Source organism: Arachis hypogaea, chromosome 14 (assembly GCF_003086295.3).
Source record: "Arachis hypogaea cultivar Tifrunner chromosome 14, arahy.Tifrunner.gnm2.J5K5, whole genome shotgun sequence".
In the NCBI taxonomy this organism is placed as follows: domain Eukaryota; kingdom Viridiplantae; phylum Streptophyta; class Magnoliopsida; order Fabales; family Fabaceae; genus Arachis; species Arachis hypogaea.
In genome coordinates this window covers 80,735,466-80,753,423 of record NC_092049.1, presented here as the reverse complement: position 1 = coordinate 80,753,423, position 17,958 = coordinate 80,735,466, and the positions used below count along the sequence as shown (strand labels likewise).

At 40.3% G+C, this 17,958-nt stretch overlaps 2 non-coding genes across 2 annotated transcripts; one reads left to right on the top strand and one right to left on the bottom strand.

The window, feature by feature from the left end:
- Nucleotides 1-1,583: 1,583 nt before the first annotated feature.
- On the bottom strand, nt 1,584-1,690 carry LOC112746699 (small nucleolar RNA R71). Its single transcript, XR_003174569.1, has one exon. It is a non-coding gene; the product is annotated as a small nucleolar RNA R71 (small nucleolar RNA).
- A 7,300-nt stretch (nt 1,691-8,990) lies between these two features.
- Nucleotides 8,991-9,098, top strand: LOC112746662 (small nucleolar RNA R71). Its single transcript, XR_003174533.1, has one exon. It is a non-coding gene; the product is annotated as a small nucleolar RNA R71 (small nucleolar RNA).
- The last annotated feature ends 8,860 nt before the right edge of the window (nt 9,099-17,958 follow it).

Genomic DNA, 17,958 nt, shown 5'->3' with positions numbered 1-17,958 from the left:
GGAAAAGAAGCTATTCAAACTTGGATCTCTTCTGAACCTTGAAAGAGGAATGAAGAGATCAAGCTAGAAATGCTTTCTCATGCTGGACCAAATTGGGTTTGGATGGGTATGTGACTATAACCCTCTCAATACTTGATTTGGGAAATGCATGTGGTATAATCAGTGACCATACTTCATCTCTTCTCATGAGCAATTGACCAAGGAATTGGCTATTGATCAAGATTTGAGAGATTGAATTGCAAGAAATTGTAATTCAATCAATTAAGATTGCCAAGGAGATCAATGAGTGCATTGATTGAGGAAGAGATGAAAATGAACTTGATTCGGAGAATTGCAACATCTCCTGAGCCCAATGAACTCCCCATCTCTGATCTTACCCATTCTCTTTAATTTCTGCCATTTACTTTTATGAGCAAATCCCCCACTCCCATTTACAATTCTGCAATTTACTTTCAGTCATTTACTTCCAGTCCTTTAATTCTAGCATTTACTTTTCTGTTATTTACATTCCCGCCATTTTATTTTCTGCAACTCTCAACCCAAATTCTGGATTCGCTCAACTAGAACATTCTTCTAATTAAAGTTGCTTGATCAATCAATCCCTGTGGGATTCGACCTCACTCTATTGTGAGCTTTTACTTGACGACAAATTCGGTACACTTGCCGACGGAAATTTGTTGAGAGACAGTTTCCACCCGCATCAAGTTTATGGCGCCGTTGCCGGGGATTGATTGTGCATCAACAATGATTAAATTGGAAGATCACTAGATTGAGCATTTTTATTTTGTGAATTTCATTTTCTGTTTGAGTGATTTACTTTCTGTTTTAGTTAAACTTCTTCCCTTCCCCCTCTACTCTTTTGTTTTTCTTTGTTATTTTCAATTTTGTTTGCTAACCCACTAACTGTTTGATATATTGCATCACCCACAACTAACAGTAATTCTGACAAAAATACTTTCTACACCTATCTTTTCTTGCTTGCACTTGATGGTTGTATGACAGGGAGAAGAAGCAGGGCTTCAACTTCCTTCGATTCTGAACCTAAGAGGACCTTCCTTAGATTAAGGAGGGAGGCAAGAGGAAAGAAAGTGGTTGGTGCTGAGGAAGAAGAGGAATTCTTTGAACCAAACATGGAAGACAACATGGAAAACCATCATGAAGAAGAGGATCACAACCATGGGGGAGGAGGTAGAGCAAATCATGCTGGGGAGGATAGAAGAGTTTTGGGCTCTTACATCAATCCAAACCCAGGCAATTGTGGAAGTAGCATCCAAAAGCCAACAATCCATGCCAACAACTTTGAACTTAAACCACAGCTCATCACCCTTGTTCAGAACAACTGTTCGTTTGGAGGAGGTGTCCAAGAAGACCCCAATCAACATCTAACCACCTTCCTGAGGATATGTGACACAGTGAAGTCTAATGGTGTTCATCCTGACGCCTATAGACTGCTCTTATTTCCATTCTCACTCAGGGATAAGGCAGCCAAGTGGCTGGAATCTTTCCCAAGGGAAAGCTTGACAACTTGGGAAGACGTGGTGAACAAATTCTTAGCAAGATTTTACCCTCCCCAACGAATCAATAGGCTAAGAGCTGAGGTCCAAACTTTCAGGCAACAAGATGGTGAGACTCTATATGAAGCATGGGAGAGGTTTAAAGACCTAACAAGGAGGTGCCCACAAGATATGTTCAATGAATGGGTGCAGCTGCACATTTTCTATGAAGGGCTCTCTTATGAGTCAAAGAAGGCCGTAGACCATTCATCCGGAGGATCTTTGAACAAGAAGAAGACTGTTGAGGAAGCCATAGATGTTATTGAAACAGTAGCAGAGAACGACTACTTCTATGCTTCCGAAAGAGGGAACACAAGAGGAGTAATGGAGCTAAACAATGTAGATGCTCTGTTGGCCCAAAACAAGCTTATTACCCAGCAGCTGGCTGACCTCACCAAGAAGATGGAGAGGAACCAAGTAGCAGCAATCTCCACTTCATCAACAACCCAAGAAGGAGTGAATGAAGAAGTAGAGGGTAGTCAGGAGCAAGCCAACTACATTGGGAATTCACCAAGGCAAAACTATGATCCATACTCCAATACCTACAACCCTGGATGGAGAAACCACCCAAACTTTGGGTGGGGATGTCAGCAAGATCAAAACCAAGACCAGAGACGTTACAACTCCAACAACAATGCAGCTCACCAACAATTTACACAAAGGACATCTCAACACCCGCACAACAACACTTCTCCACATGCCTATCAAAACCAAAACAGCACATCTGCTCCGAATCAACCATCAATTGATGACAAGCTCTCTAAGATTGAAACCTTACTTGAAGGAGTATGCAAAGACATTCGAAACAGTAAAGCATTCTGAGAGGAAGTGCAGTCAAACATGCAGAATCAAAATGCTACCATCAAGAAACTGGAGACACAAATCAGCTATCTATTTAAGCAGCTTCCTAACCACAACCTTTGCAATGATGCCAATTCAAGCAAAAGGGAGGAGTGTCAAGCTATCACACTTAGGAGTTGGAAGGAACTGAAGGAACTGCCCCAAAAACCACAAGAAGAAGGCTCAAATGAAAAGGGAGAAGAGCAAGACGGAGTTCAACCTCCCACGCCAAGTCCGCAGAAAGAAAAAGGGATGCCACAACTGAACATCGCAAGAGCTCCATACCCCCAGCTATTGAAGAAAAAGGAAGATGACAACCAGTTCTTGAGATTTTTGGAAATCTTCAAGAAACTACAAATCAACATACCCTTTGCTGAAGCCATAGAACAAATGCCAATCTACGCCAAGTTTTTGAAGGAGCTAATGACTAATAAGAGAAGCTGGAAGAACAATGAGACTGTGATACTAACCGAAGAGTGTAGTGCTATCATTCAGCACAAACTACCCCAGAAACTGAAGGATCCTGGGAGTTTTCAGATCCCTTATATTATAGGGAAATCACAGTAGAGAAGGCTCTTTGTGACTTAGGGGCCAGCATCAATTTGATGTCAGTAGCTATGATGAGGAAGATGAAAATTGAGGAGGCTAAACCAACAAAAATGGCCCTATGGTGCGCAGAAATTGTGATTACACTTTGATTATGTAAAATTCATTGCTCTTTCTTTCCCTGGCAATGGCACCAAAAACACGATGCCAATACCATGGTTCACAACTTCGCACAACTAACCAGCAAGTGCACTGGGTCGTCCAAGTAATACCTTACGTGAGTAAGGGTCGAATCCCACGGAGATTGTTGGTATGAAGCAAGCTATGGTCACCTTGTAAATCTCAGTCAGGCAGATATAAAATAGTAATGGGGTTTTCGAAACTAATACTAAAATAATGATAGAAATACTTATGTAATTCATTGGTTAGAATTTCAGATAAGCGTGTAGAGATGCTTTCATTCCTCTGAACCACTGCTTTCCTGCTGTCTTCATCTAATCAATCTTACTCCTTTCTATGGCTGGCTTTATGTAAGGATTTCACCGGTGCAAATGGCTACTTTCGATCTCTCTCGGGAAAATGATCCAAATGCTCTGTCACAGCACGGCTAATCGTCCGGAGGCATCACCTTTGTCGTTGGTTGCATCCTATTCCTCCCTGTGAAAATGGTCCGATGCGCTGTCACTGCATGGCTAATCATCTGGAGGTTCTCGATCATGCTGGAATAGGATTTACTATCCTTTTGCGTCTGTCACTACGCCCAGCACTCGCGAGTTTGAAGCTCGTCACAGTCATTCAATCCCAGAATCCTACTCGGAATACCACGGACAAGGTTTAGACTTTCCGGATTCTCATGAATGCCGCCATCAATCTAGCTTATACCACGAAGATCCCAATATCTCGGACTCGGTCCCCTGTATTAGTAATCTAAGAGATACTCGTTCAATCGAAGGTAGAACGGGAGTGGTTGTCAGGCACGCGTTCATAGGGAATGATGATGATTGTCACGTTCATCACATTCAGGTTGAAGTGCGAATGAATATCTTTGAAGTGGAATAAGTTGAATTGAATAGAAAACAGTAGTACTTTGCATTAATCTTTGAGGAACAGCAGAGCTCCACACCTTAATCTATGGAGTGTAGAAGCTCTACCGTTGAAAATACATAAGTGAAGGTCTAGGCATGGTCGAGAGGCCAGCCCTCAAAACGTGATCAATAGATCAAAAGATAATCCAAAGATACCAAAGATGTCTAATACAATAGTAAAAGGTCCTATTTATAATAAACTAGCTACTAGGGTTTACAGAAGTAAGTAATTGATGCATAAATCCACTTTCGGGGCCCATTTGGTGTGTGCTTGGGCTGAGCTTGAGTTTTGCACGTGTAGAGGTCCTTCTTGGAGTTGAACGCCACCTTTTGTGCCATTTTGGGCGTTGAACTCCACTTTGCAACTTGTTTCTGGCGCTGGACGCCAGAATTGGGCAGAGAACTGGCGTTGAACGCCAGTTTGCGTCGTCTAAACTTGGGCAAAGTATGGACTATTATATATTTCTGGAAAGCACGGGATGTCTACTTTCCAATGCAATTGGAAGCGCGCCATTTTGAGTTCTGTAGCTCCAGAAAATCCACTTTGAGTGCAGGGAGGTCAGAATCCAACAGCATCAGCAGTCCTTCTTCAACCTCTGAATCTGATTTTTGCTCAAGTCCCTCAATTTCAGCCAGAAAATACATGAAATCACAGAAAAACACACAAACTCATAGTAAAGTCCAGAAATGTGAATTTAACATAAAAACTAATGAAAACATCCCTAAAAGTAACTAGATTCTACTAAAAACATACTAAAAATAATGCCAAAAAGCGTATAAATTATCCGCTCATCACAACACCAAACTTAAATTGTTGCTTGTCCCCAAGCAACTGAAAATCAAATAGGATAAAAAGAAGAGAATATACTATAAATTCCAAACTATCAATGAAACATAGCTTCAATCAGATGAGCGGGACTTGTAGCTTTTTGCCTCTTGAATAGTTTTGGCATCTCACTTTATCCATTGAGGTTCAGAATGATTGGCATCTATAGGAACTCAAAGTTCAGATAGTGTTATTGATTCTCCTAGTTCAGTATGATGATTGTTGAACACAGCTTCTTTATGAGTCTTGGCCGTGGCCCTAAGCACTTTGTTTTCCAGTATTACCACCGGATACATAAATGCCACAGACACATAATTGGGTGAACCTTTTCAGATTGTGACTCAGCTTTGCTAAAGTCCCCAATTAGAGGTGTCTAGGGTTCTTAAGCACACTCTTTTTTTGCTTTGGACCTTGAATTTAACCGCTCAGTCTCAAGTTTTCACTTGATACCTTCACGCCACAAGCACATGGTTAGGGACAGCTTGGTTTAGCCGCTTAGACCAGGATTTTATTCCTTTAGGCCCTCCTATCCACTGATGCTCAAAGCCTTGGGATCCTTTTTATTTGCCCTTGCCTTTTGGTTTTAAGGGTTATTGGCTTTTTGCTCTTGCCTCTTGGTTTTAAGAGCTTTTGGCTTTTTCTGCTTGCTTTTTCTTTTTCTTTTTCTTTCTATTTTTTTTTCGCCTATTTTTTTTTCTGCAAGCTTTGTTCTTTGCTGCTTTTTCTTGCTTCAAGAATCATTTTTATGATTTTTCAGTTTATCAAATAACATGTCTCCTAGTCATCATTCTTTCAAGAGCCAACATATTTAACATTCTTAAACAACAACTTCAAAAGACATATGCACTGTTCAAGCATTCATTCAGAAAACAAGAAGCATTGTCACCACATCAATATAATTAAGCTAAGTTCAAGGATATATTCAAAACTCATGTACTTCTTGTTCTTTTGAATTAAAACATTTTTTATTTAAGAGAGGTGATGGATTCATAGGACATTCATAACTTTAAGACATAGTTACTAACTACTAATGATCATGTAATGAAGACACAAACATAGATAGGCACATAACATAGAAAACGAAAAACAGAAGAAATAAGAACAAGGAATGAATCCACCTTAGTGATGGTGGCGTTTCCTTCTTGAGGAACCAATGATGTCCTTGAGCTCTTCTATGTCTCTTCTTTGTCTTTGTTGCTCCTCCCTCATTGCTTTTTGATCTTCTCTTATTTCATGAAGGATGATGGAGTGCTCTTGATGTTCCACCCTTAATTGTCCCATGTTGGAACTTAATTCTCCTAGGGAGGTGTTGATTTGCTCCCAATGGTTTTGTGGAGGAAAATGCATTTGAGGCATCTCCGGGATTTCTTGATGATGAGCTTCTTCATGTGCCTGTTGAGATCCATGAATGTGCTCTCTTGTTTGCACCATTTTTTCTTAGTGATGGGATTTGTTAGAACTTCCCAACCTCTTCTTTGAATTTCATGTCGGATCTTTGGATACTCATTTCTTTTGATTTTGAAAGGGACCTCGGGGATTACCTTCTTCTTGGCTACAACATCATAGAAGTGGTCTTGATGGGCTTTGGAGATGAACCTTTGCTCGCCCTCGAGGAAGAGAAGAAAGAATGGATGAAGAAGAAGAAGAAGTGGAGGAGGGAGGGGGGTGAAGGTTCGGCCATTTAGGGTGGGTTTGGGTGGGAAATTGATTTTGAATTTTGAAGGTAGGTGGAGTTTATGAGGTAGGTTTATGGGGAAGAGTGGATGGATGTGAATGGTGAAGAGGTGATGGGGAAGAGAGATTGAGGTGATTGGTGAAGGGTTTTGGGAAAGAGTGTTTATGGGATTGTGTGAAAGAGGGGTGAGAAGAAGTGAGTGGAGGTAGGTGGGGATCATGTGGGGTCCACAGATCCTGAGGTGATCCTGTGGGGTCCACAGATCCTGAGGTGTTCAAGGAATTACAACCTTGCACCAAATTAGGCATGTAAAATGCCCTTGCACACAACTCTGAGCGTTCAGCGCCAGGTTGGTGCCCATTTTGGGCGTTCAACGCCCATTTGTTGCCCATTTCTGGCGTTGAACGCCAGAACCATGCTTGTTCTGGGCGTTCAGCGCCAGCTCTTCTCCAGGCTACATTTCTGGCATTCAAACGCCCAGATGCTGCCCATTTCTGGCGTTCAGCGCCAGAACCATGCTCTGTTCTGGCGTTGAACTCCCAAAACATGCTTCTTACTGGCGTTTAAACGCCAGTAAGGCCTTCCTCCAGGGTGCGATTTTTCTTCTGCTGTTTTTGATTCCGTTTTCAATTTTTATATTTATTTTGTGGCTCCACATGATCATGAACCTATAAAGACATATAACTAAGAGAAATATAGTTAGATAAATAAAAATTGGGTTGCCTCCCAATAAGCGCTTCTTTAATGTCAATAGCTTGACAGTGGGCTCTCATGGAGCCTCTCAGATGTGCAGAGCTTTGTTGAGACCTCCCAACACCAAACTTAGAGTTTGGATATGGGAGTTCAACACCAAACTTAGAGTTTGGTTGTGGCCTCCCAACACCAAACTTAGAGTTTGACTGTGGGGGCTTTGTGGGACTCTGCTTTGAGAGAAGCTCTTTATGCTTCCTCTCAATGGATGCAGAGAGAGATCCTTGGGTTGTAAACACAAGGTTGTCCTTATTTAATTGAAGGATCAATTCTCCTTTGTCCACATCAATCACAGCTCTTGCTGTGGCTAGGAAAGGTCTTCCTAGGATGATGGATTCATCCTCTTCCTTTCCAGTATCTAAGACTATGAAATCAGCAGGGATGTAAAGGCCTTCAACCTTTACTAACACGTCCTCTACTTGTCCATAAGCCTGTTTTCTGGAATTATCTGCCATCTCTAATAAGATTTTAGCAGCTTGGACCCCATAGATTCCCAGTTTCTCTATTACAGAGAGGGGCATGAGGTTTATCCCTGAACCAAGGTCACACAGAGCCTTAAAGATCATGGTGCCTATGGTGCAAGGTATTATGAACTTTCCAGGATCCTGTCTCTTCTGAGGCAATGTCAGTTGATCCAGATCACTTAGTTCATTGGTGAACAAGGGAGGTTCATCTTCCCAAGTTTCAATACCAAATAATTTGGCATTCAGTTTCATGATTGCACCAAGAAACTTGGCAGCTTGCTCTTCAGTGACATCCTCATTCTCTTCAGAAGAGGAATACTCATCAGAGCTCATGAATGGCATAAGGAGGTTTAATGGAATCTCTATGGTCTCTAGATGAGCCTCAGATTCCTTTTGTTCCTCAAAGGGAAACTCCTTATTGATCACTGGACGTCCTAGGAGGTCTTCCTTCTTGGGATTCACGTCCTCTCCTTCCTTTACAGGTTCAGCCATGGTGCTTATGTCAATGGCCTTGCACTCTCCTTTTGGATTCTCTTCTGTATTGCTTGGGAGAGTACTAGGAGGGATTTCAGTGATCCTTTTACTCAGCTGGCCCACTTGTGCTTCCAAATTTCTAATGGAAGACCTTATTTCATTCATGAAACTCACAGTGGTCTTAGATAGATTAGAGACTAAGTTTGCTAAATTAGAAGTGTTTTGTTCGGAGTTCTCTGTCTGTTGCTGAGTGGATGATGGAAATGGTTTATTATTGTTAAACCTGTTTCTTCTACCATTATTAAAGCCTTGTTGAGGCTTTTGATCCTTCCATGAGAGATTTGGGTGATTTCTCCATGATGGATTATATGTGTTTCCATAAGGTTCACCCATGTAATTTACCTCTGCTATTGCAGGGTTTTCAGGATCATAAGCTTCTTCTTCAGAAGATGCCTCTTGAGTACTATTGGATGCAGCTTGCATTCCATTCAGATTCTGAGAAATCATATTGACTTGCTGAGTCAATATTTTATTCTGAGCCAGTATGGCATTCAGAGTATCAATTTCAAGAACTCCCTTCTTCATAGGCGTCCCATTACTCACAGGATTCCTTTCAGAAGTGTACATGAACTGGTTATTAGCAACCATGTCAATGAGTTCTTGAGCTTCTGCAGGCGTTTTCTTTAGTGGAATGGATCCACCTGCAGAAGTATCCAATGACATCTTTGATAGCTCAGATAAACCATCATAGAATATATCAAGGATGGTCCATTTTGAAAGCATGTCAGAAGGACACTTTTTGGTCAGTTCTTTGTATCTCTCCCAAGCTTCATAGAGGGATTCACCTTCTTTCTGTCTGAAGGTCTGAACATCCACTCTAAGCTTACTCAGCTTTTGAGGAGGAAAGAACTTGGCTAAGAAAGCCTTGACCAGCTTATCCCAAGAGTTCAGGCTATCCTTAGGTTGAGAGTCTAACCATATTCTAGCTTTGTCTCTTACAGCAAAAGGGAAAAGCATGAGCCTGTAGACTTCAGGATCTACTCCATTAGTCTTAACAGTATCACATATCTGCAAGAATTCAGTTAAGAACTGAAAAGGATCTTCAGATGGAAGTCCATGAAACTTGCAGTTCTGCTGCATCAGAGAAACTAATTGAGGTTTCAGCTCAAAGTTGTTTGCTCCAATGGCAGGAATGGAGATGCTTCTTCCATGTAAATTGGAATTAGGTGCAGTGAAGTCACCAAGCATTCTCCTTGCATTATTGTTGTTGGGTTCGGCTGCCATCTCCTTTACTTGTTCGAAATTTTCAATAAGGTTGTCTCTGGATTGTTGTAATTTAGCTTCTCTTAGTTTCCTCTTCAGAGTCCTTTCAGGTTCTGGATCAGCTTCAACAAGAATGCCTTTTTCCTTGTTCCTGCTCATAAGAAAGAGAAGAGAACAAAAAAAGAAGAGGAATCCTCTATGTCACAGTAAAGAGGTTCCTTATTGTTAGTAGATGAATAAATAAAATAGAAGGAGATGAGAGAGAAGGAGAATTTTCGAAAATTAATTTTTCTTTTTGAAAAAGAGTTAGTGATTTTCGAAAATGGTTTTTGAAAAAGGTTAGTAGTTTTCAAAAAAATAATGAGTTAATTGAAAAGAATTTTTAAAAAGATGAGAAGTTAGGAAGTTAGGAAAGATATTTTGAAATCAAATTTTTGAAAAAGATAAGATAAGAAGATATTTTTGAAAAGATATGATTGAAATTAGTTTTGAAAAAGATTTGATTTTTTGAAAAAGATTTTGAAAAAGATAAGATTTTTAAATTGAAAATTTGATTTGACTCATGAAAACAACTAGATTTTAAAAATTTTTGAAAAAGTCAAATCTAATTTTCAAAATTTTAAGAGAGAAAAAGGGAAAGATATTTTTTTGATTTTTGAATTTTTAATGATGAGAGAGAAAAACATGAAAAAGATGCAATGCATGAAAGTTATGGATCAAAACAATGAATGCATGCAAGAATGCTATGAATGTCAAGATGAACACCAAGAACACTTTGAAGATCATGATGAACATCAAGAACACATTTTTGAAAAATTTTTAATGCAAAGAAAACATGCAAGACACCAAACTTAGAATTCTTTAATGCTTAGACACTAAGAATTCAAGAATGCATATGAAAAACAAGAAAAGACACAAAACATGCAAATGCAAAGATCAGACAAGAAGACTTACCAAGAACAACTTGAAGATCATGAAGAACACCATGAATGCATGAAATTTTCGAAAAAAATGCAAGATGCACATGCAATTGACACCAAACTTATAACATGACTCAAGACTCGAATAAGAAACATAAAAAATATTTTTTGATTTTTATGATTTTGTGATTTTTTTTTTGTATTTTCTTTTAATAAAATTTTTTTTTTCGAAAATCATTTTGAAAAAGAAAAATAAGGATTCCAAAATTTTTAATATGAATTCCAGGAATCTTGCCATGTTAGTCTAAAGTTCCAATCAAAGGGTCAGACATGGCTTAATAGCCAGCCAAGCTTTAGTCAAAATATGAGTTTAATTCATTCAATTTTAAGCCAAAACTTCAGTCCAAAAGAATTCAGACATGGCTTTAGAGCCAGCCAGGCTTCAACATGCTTCATGAAACACTAGAATTCGTTCTTAAAAATTCTGAAGAAAAATAGATTTTTGAAAACATTTTTTTTTTCGAAAACAAAGGAGAAATTTTTTAAAGATTTTTGAAAAAAATTTTGAAAATAAAACGAAAAGAAAGTTACCCAATCTGAGCAACAAGATGAACCGTCAGTTGTCCAAACTCGAACAATCCCCAGCAACGGCGCCAAAAACTTGGTGCGCAGAAATTGTGATACACTTTGATTATGTAAAATTCATTGCTCTTTCTTTTCCTGGCAATGGCACCAAAAACACGATGCCAATACCATGGTTCACAACTTCGCACAACTAACCAGCAAGTGCACTGGGTCGTCCAAGTAATACCTTACGTGAGTAAGGGTCGAATCCCACGGAGATTGTTGGTATGATGCAAGCTATGGTCACCTTGTAAATCTCAGTCAGGCAGATATAAAATAGTAATGGGGTTTTCGAAAATAATATTAAAATAAGGATAGAAATACTTATGTAATTCATTGGTTAGAATTTCAGATAAGCGTGTAGAGATGCTTTCGTTCCTCTGAACCACTGCTTTCCTGCTGTCTTCATCCAATCAATCTTACTCCTTTCTATGGCTGGCATTATGTAAGGATGTCACCGGTGCCAATGGCTACTTTTGATCTCTCTCGGGAAAATGATCCAAATGCTCTGTCACAGCACGGCTAATCGTCTGGAGGCATCACCTTTGTCGTTGGTTGCATCCTATTCCTCCCTGTGAAAATGGTCCGATGCGCTGTCACTGCATGGCTAATCATCTGGAGGTTCTCGATCATGCTGGAATAGGATTTACTATCCTTTTGCGTGTGTCACTACGCCCAGCACTCACGAGTTTAAAGCTCGTCACAGTCATTCAATCCCAGAATCCTACTCGGAATACCACGGACAAGGTTTAGACTTTCCGGATTCTCATGAATGCCACCATCAATCTAGCTTATACCACGAAGATCCCAATATCTCGGACTCGGTCCCCTGTATTAGTAATCTAAGAGATACTCGTTCAATCGAAGGTAGAACGGGAGTGGTTGTCAGGCACGCGTTCATAGGGAATGATGATGATTGTCACGTTCATCACATTCAGGTTGAAGTGCGAATGAATATCTTAGAAGTGGAATAAGTTGAATTGAATAGAAAACAGTAGTACTTTGCATTAATCTTTGAGGAACAGCAGAGCTCCACACCTTAATCTATGGAGTGTAGAAGCTCTACCGTTGAAAATACATAAGTGAAGGTCCAGGCATGGCCGAGAGGCCACCCTTCAAAACGTGATCAATAGATCAAAAGATAATCCAAAGATACCAAAGATGTCTAATACAATAGTAAAAGGTCCTATTTATAATAAACTAGCTACTAGGGTTTACAGAAGTAAGTAATTGATGCATAAATCCACTTCCGGGGCCCATTTGGTGTGTGCTTGGGCTGAGCTTGAGTGTTGCACGTGTAGAGGTCCTTCTTGGAGTTGAACGCCACCTTTTGTGCCATTTTGGGCGTTGAACTCCACTTTGCAACTTGTTTCTGGCGCTGGACGCCAGAATTGGGCAGAGAACTGGCGTTGAACGCCAGTTTGCGTCGTCTAAAATTGGGCAAAGTATGGACTATTATATATTGCTGGAAAGCCCTGGATGTCTACTTTCCAATGCAATTGGAAGCGCACCATTTTGAGTTCTGTAGCTCCAGAAAATCCACTTTGAGTGCAGGGAGATCAGAATCCAACAGCATCAGTAGTCCTTCTTCAACCTCTGAATCTGATTTTTGCTCAAGTCCCTCAATTTCAGCCAGAAAATACCTGAAATCACAGAAAAACACACAAACTCATAGTAAAGTCCAGAAATGTGAATTTAACATAAAAACTAATGAAAACATCCCTAAAAGTAACTAGATTCTACTAAAAACATACTAAAAATAATGCCAAAAAGCGTATAAATTATCCGCTCATCACCCTACAACTAGCAGACCGATCGTTAGAATTCCCTCATGGGGTAGTAGAGGATTTGCTGGTAAAAGTGGGAGATTTCATATTTCCAGCAGATTTTGTGGTGCTGGACATGCAGGAGGACGCCAAGACCTCCATCATCCTGGAAAGGCCATTCTTGGCCACTGCTGGGGCTGTCATTGATGTTCAGAAGGGTGACCTCACCCTTAGATTACACAATGAAAAGATGACATTCAATGTGTTCAAGGCCATGAGTTACCCACCAGAACAATTGGGGGAATGCATGAGGTTAGATGCACTTGAGGATGAAGTGCAGGAGAATTTTGAAGAAGAAGAACCTGAAGAGGACGAGAGATTGGTGGAGAAAGAATCTGAATCAAGTGAAGAGGTGGCCACAGCAGAAATTCATACACCAAATGCACCAAAGGAAGGGAACAAAAAGTCAGAAGCACCCAAACTTGAACTCAAAGCACTGCCACCCACTCTCAAATATGCATATATAGGAGAAAATGAAAACTATCCAGTGATCATAAATTCATCCCTCAGTCAAGATCAAGAGGACGAGCTACTCAAAGTGCTGCGGGAGCATAAGGATGCCATTGGATGGACCCTTGCTAACTTGAAGGGAATTAGTTCAGCCATATGCATGCATAAAATACTGTTGGAAGATGATGCTAAGCCATCCATTCAATCCCAAAGATGGCTGAACCCAATCATGAAGGAAGTGGTACAGAAAGAGGTTATGAAGCTTTGGCAAGGAGGGGTAATATACCCAATTTCGGACAGCCCTTGGGTTAGCCCCGTACATGTTGTGCCAAAGAAGGGAGGAATCACTGTGGTTCCCAATGAGAATAACAAACTCATACCTACAAGGACCGTCACAGGATGGAGGATGTGCATAGACTACAGAAAACTCAATGAGGCTACACGAAAAAATCATTTTCCCCTTCCATTCATGGATCAGATGTTGGAAAGACTTGCAGGGCACGCATATTATTATTTTCTTGACGGTTATTCAGGATATAACCAAATAGTGGTTGATCCCAGAGACCAAGAGAAAACCTCATTTACTTGTCCGTATGGAGTGTTTGCCTATAGGCGCATGCCATTTGGGCTATGTAATGCACCTGCAACTTTCCAACGCTGCATGCTTTCTATCTTTTCAGATATGATAGAAAAATTCATTGAAGTTTTTATGGATGATTTCTCGGTATTCGGAGATTCCTTTCCTAGTTGCCTACATCACTTCGCCTTGGTATTGAAAAGATGCCAAGAGACCAATTTGGTCTTGAACTGGGAAAAATGTCACTTTATGGTGACAAGAGGAATAGTCCTTGGTCACAAGGTCTCCCACCAAGGCATTGAGGTTGATAGAGCTAAAGTAGAGCTTATTGAAAAACTACCCCCACCCAGTGATGTCAAGGCAATTAGGAGTTTTTTAGGGCATGCTGGTTTTTACAGAAGGTTCATTAAAGATTTTTCAAAGATAGCCAAGCCCTTAAGCAATCTCCTTGTATCTGATACACCATTTATCTTTGATGAAACATGCATGCTAGCATTTGCACATTTGAAAATGAGGTTGTCCTCTACTCCTATCATTTCCCCACCTGATTGGAACCTACCATTTGAATTGATGTGTGATGCATCTGATTTTGCAGTTGGGGCAGTGTTAGGACAAAGGAAAGATAACTTAGTTCATGTGATATACTATGCTAGCAAAGTCCTTAATAAAACTCAAAGAAATTATACCACTACTGAAAAGGAGTTGCTAGCAATAGTTTTTGCATTTGACAAATTTAGATCATACCTCATTGGTGCTAAAGTGATTGTCTTTACAGATCACACAGCACTTAAATATTTGTTTGCCAAGCAAGAATCAAAGCCAAGACTAATAAGGTGGATCTTACTGTTGCAGGAATTCAATATTGAAATTAGAGACAAGAAAGGAGTGGAGAACAAGGTGGCAGATCACCTATCCAGAATCCCTCATGATCAAGGTGGAGGAAATGATACAAATGTGAACGCGCTCTTCCCTGATGAGCATTTGATGACAGTTCACAAAGCACCATGGTTTGCAGTTATTGCAAATTTTAAGGCAACTGGGGCATTACCCCCAGGGATCAATAAACATCAAAAAAGGAAGATCATGAATGATGCAAAATACTTTGTCTGGGACGAGCCATATCTCTTCAAGAAGTGTTCAGATGGAATCCTTAGAAAATGTGTTTCGGAAGAAGAAGGAAGAGAAGTCCTGTGGAATTGCCACAGTTCATGTTATGGAGGCCACTTTGGAGGGGACAGAACTACAGCAAAGGTGTTACAAAGCGGATTCTTTTGGCCCACCCTTTCCAAGGATGCCAAGGAACTAGTAAAAAGCTGCAATGAATGCCAAAGATCTGGAAACTTGCCCAAAAGAAATGCCATGCCACAAAATTTCATCTTGGAACTGGAACTGTTTGATGTGTGGGGAATAGATTTCATGGGACCATTCCCAACCTCATATGCAAACAAGTACATCTTGGTAGCAGTGAATTATGTTTCCAAGTGGGTAGAGGCTATTGCAACACCAACTAATGATAACAAGGTAGTCATGAACTTCCTCAGGAAGAATATCTTTAGCCGGTTTGGAGTCCCAAGAGCCCTCATCAGTGATGGAGGGAGCCACTTTTGTAACAAACCACTAGAAGCTCTCCTCCTACGATATGGGGTAAAATACAAGGTAGCCACACCTTACCATCCTTAAACAAGTGGGCAAACTGAGATATCCAACAGAAAGCTGAAGAGGATCCTGGAAAAGACTGTGGGTGCATCTAGAAAGGATTGGTCGAAGAAGCTGGATGATGCTCTTTGGGCATACAGAACAGCATTCAAGACTCCACTTGGAATGTCTCCATATCAACTGGTCTATGGGAAGGCTTGTCATTTACCACTGGAGCTGGAACACAAAGCTCTCTGGGCTATCAAGATACTAAATTTTGACAGCATTGCTGCTGGTGCAAAAAGGATCTTGCAGTTGCAAGAGATGGAGGAATTCAGGTCACAAGCTTATGAAAACACTAAGATGTATAAAGAAAAGGCAAAGAGAAAACATGACATGCATCTTGCACCCAGGAGTTTCGAAAAGGGGTAGCGAGTACTCCTTTACAATTCTAAATTAAGGCTGTTCCCAAGAAAACTCAAGTCAAGGTGGTCCGGACCTTTCATGGTTACAAAAGTATCACTATATGGCCACATCAAAATCACGGATGAAGGTTCAGAGAGCACTTTTACAGTGAATGGACAAAGACTCAAGCATTATCTGGGCAACATGTGGGAAAACCCTAGAGTAAAGTACCATCTCAAGTAATTAAGGACTCGTCGAGCTAGCGACGATAAAAGAGCGCTCTGTTGGGAGGCAACCCAACCTCATGTAGTTTCACTTTCATCTTTATTTCAATAAAAATCACAAGTTGTTTCCCCTGTATTGTAAGGAGCTAAGTTTGGTGTTCCACACCAGAACAATCCAAGAGTGATAGTGTAATTCTAAGTTTGGTGTTCCACCAAAGGACATTGGTTAGAATTACACTCCACTCCAAAAGAACATTGCTAGCTCTATCCAATCAAGAGAAACCACTTAGATGTAGTTAGACTATAGGTGATCATTGCTTTGTTGATAACAAGATATGAGGTTCTCTGCATATATGCAATGTTTTGTACTGGGCAAAGAACTAAGTTTGGTATTCACACACCAAATTGAGTTCAAGAGGCACAAGCATACATGCAAGCTAACTATGTCTCAAGTGCTTTGGGAACAAGCAACTTCCAGTAACCTTGCAGGAATCTTATAAGGAAATGGTGCACCTTCACCAAAAGAAGCGAGGCAGCAAAAACTAGGATGATGACAAAGAGAGAGGGCAACCAGAAATCATCACCCGAAGGTTGTATTGTTACTTAATTCCATTGTACTCAGAATTGTTGAAAGTTGGAAGTCCGAATGCACTTTTGATTTGTAGTTACGCGTAGTTGAAACCTTTTTCAATTCTGTCTTTTAAGTCTTTGGTATTGAAGAAGATCTCTGTGTGCTAGTCTTTATGTCACTGCATCCTCCTTAACTTACTTGTATGCTTGTCCCTTTAAATCAAATGAAGAGAGAATGTTTGTGTTTCAAAAGACCAGAGTAGAGTTCATACTATGGAGTACATTCATGAGTTTGTGGTATGATCATAAGTTAGCTAAGTTGGTTCAACCATAAGGTGGGATGACAACTATCTGGCCTGAATACTTTGCTTTGAATATACTCATGAGATTAAGTATATGACAAGATCCTAATAAGAGAAAGAGAAAAGAATAATGAAAGTGGAAAAACAAAAGAAAAATAGTAAGCAATAAGGCTAGGCACCAATGGTTTTGATCTTAAGATATGTGTCTGTGGTGTTCCTGTGTGAGGGATCTACTTGGATGAATAAGCTCTTAGGGGTGCTTTATCACTTGGTAACTTGGGTTAACTAACCCGGGATTATCAGCCGAAAGTCCATTATCAAGAGTAACCCTCACCATAGAGCATTTAGTAACCCAAAGAGGTGCTGGACACCAAGGTCTCAAGAAGGAAAATAAATGAACTATATGCTTGTGGTGTGTATGTATGGGGAGAGACTTGAGGGAGTAAGTACTTAGGGGTGCTTCAACACCTAACACCTTGAACCAACTGGTTCGGGAGTGTTGGCTGAAAGCTTATCTTAAAAAGTTGCCCCCTCCCAGAGCACTTAGCCTAAGAACACCAATAAGCTCTGAAATGACAATAAAGGGATCAATGAATAAAAGTCTCATGGGATGTAAGCAAAGCGAGTTTTTAGCACATGATAAAGGTCTGAAAGCCAGTAAAGGGAGGAACCTAAGTTGCTATGCATGAAACCACCATAAAATCAGTGATATGACTTCCACAAGAATGACTCATCTCTCTTGGCATTCCATTCATCATTCTTTTGTTCCAGTACTTGCTTAGGGACAAGCAAGCTTTAAGTTTGGTGTTGTGATGCCAGGGCATCTTGGCCAGTTTCACTGACCTTTTCTTTACTGTTTTTAGGTTAGTTTCATGCATTCCCTTAGGAAATAAGCTAGTTTTGGGTAGATATTCACTTACACCTTGATTCAAGCATACATTGTGCATTT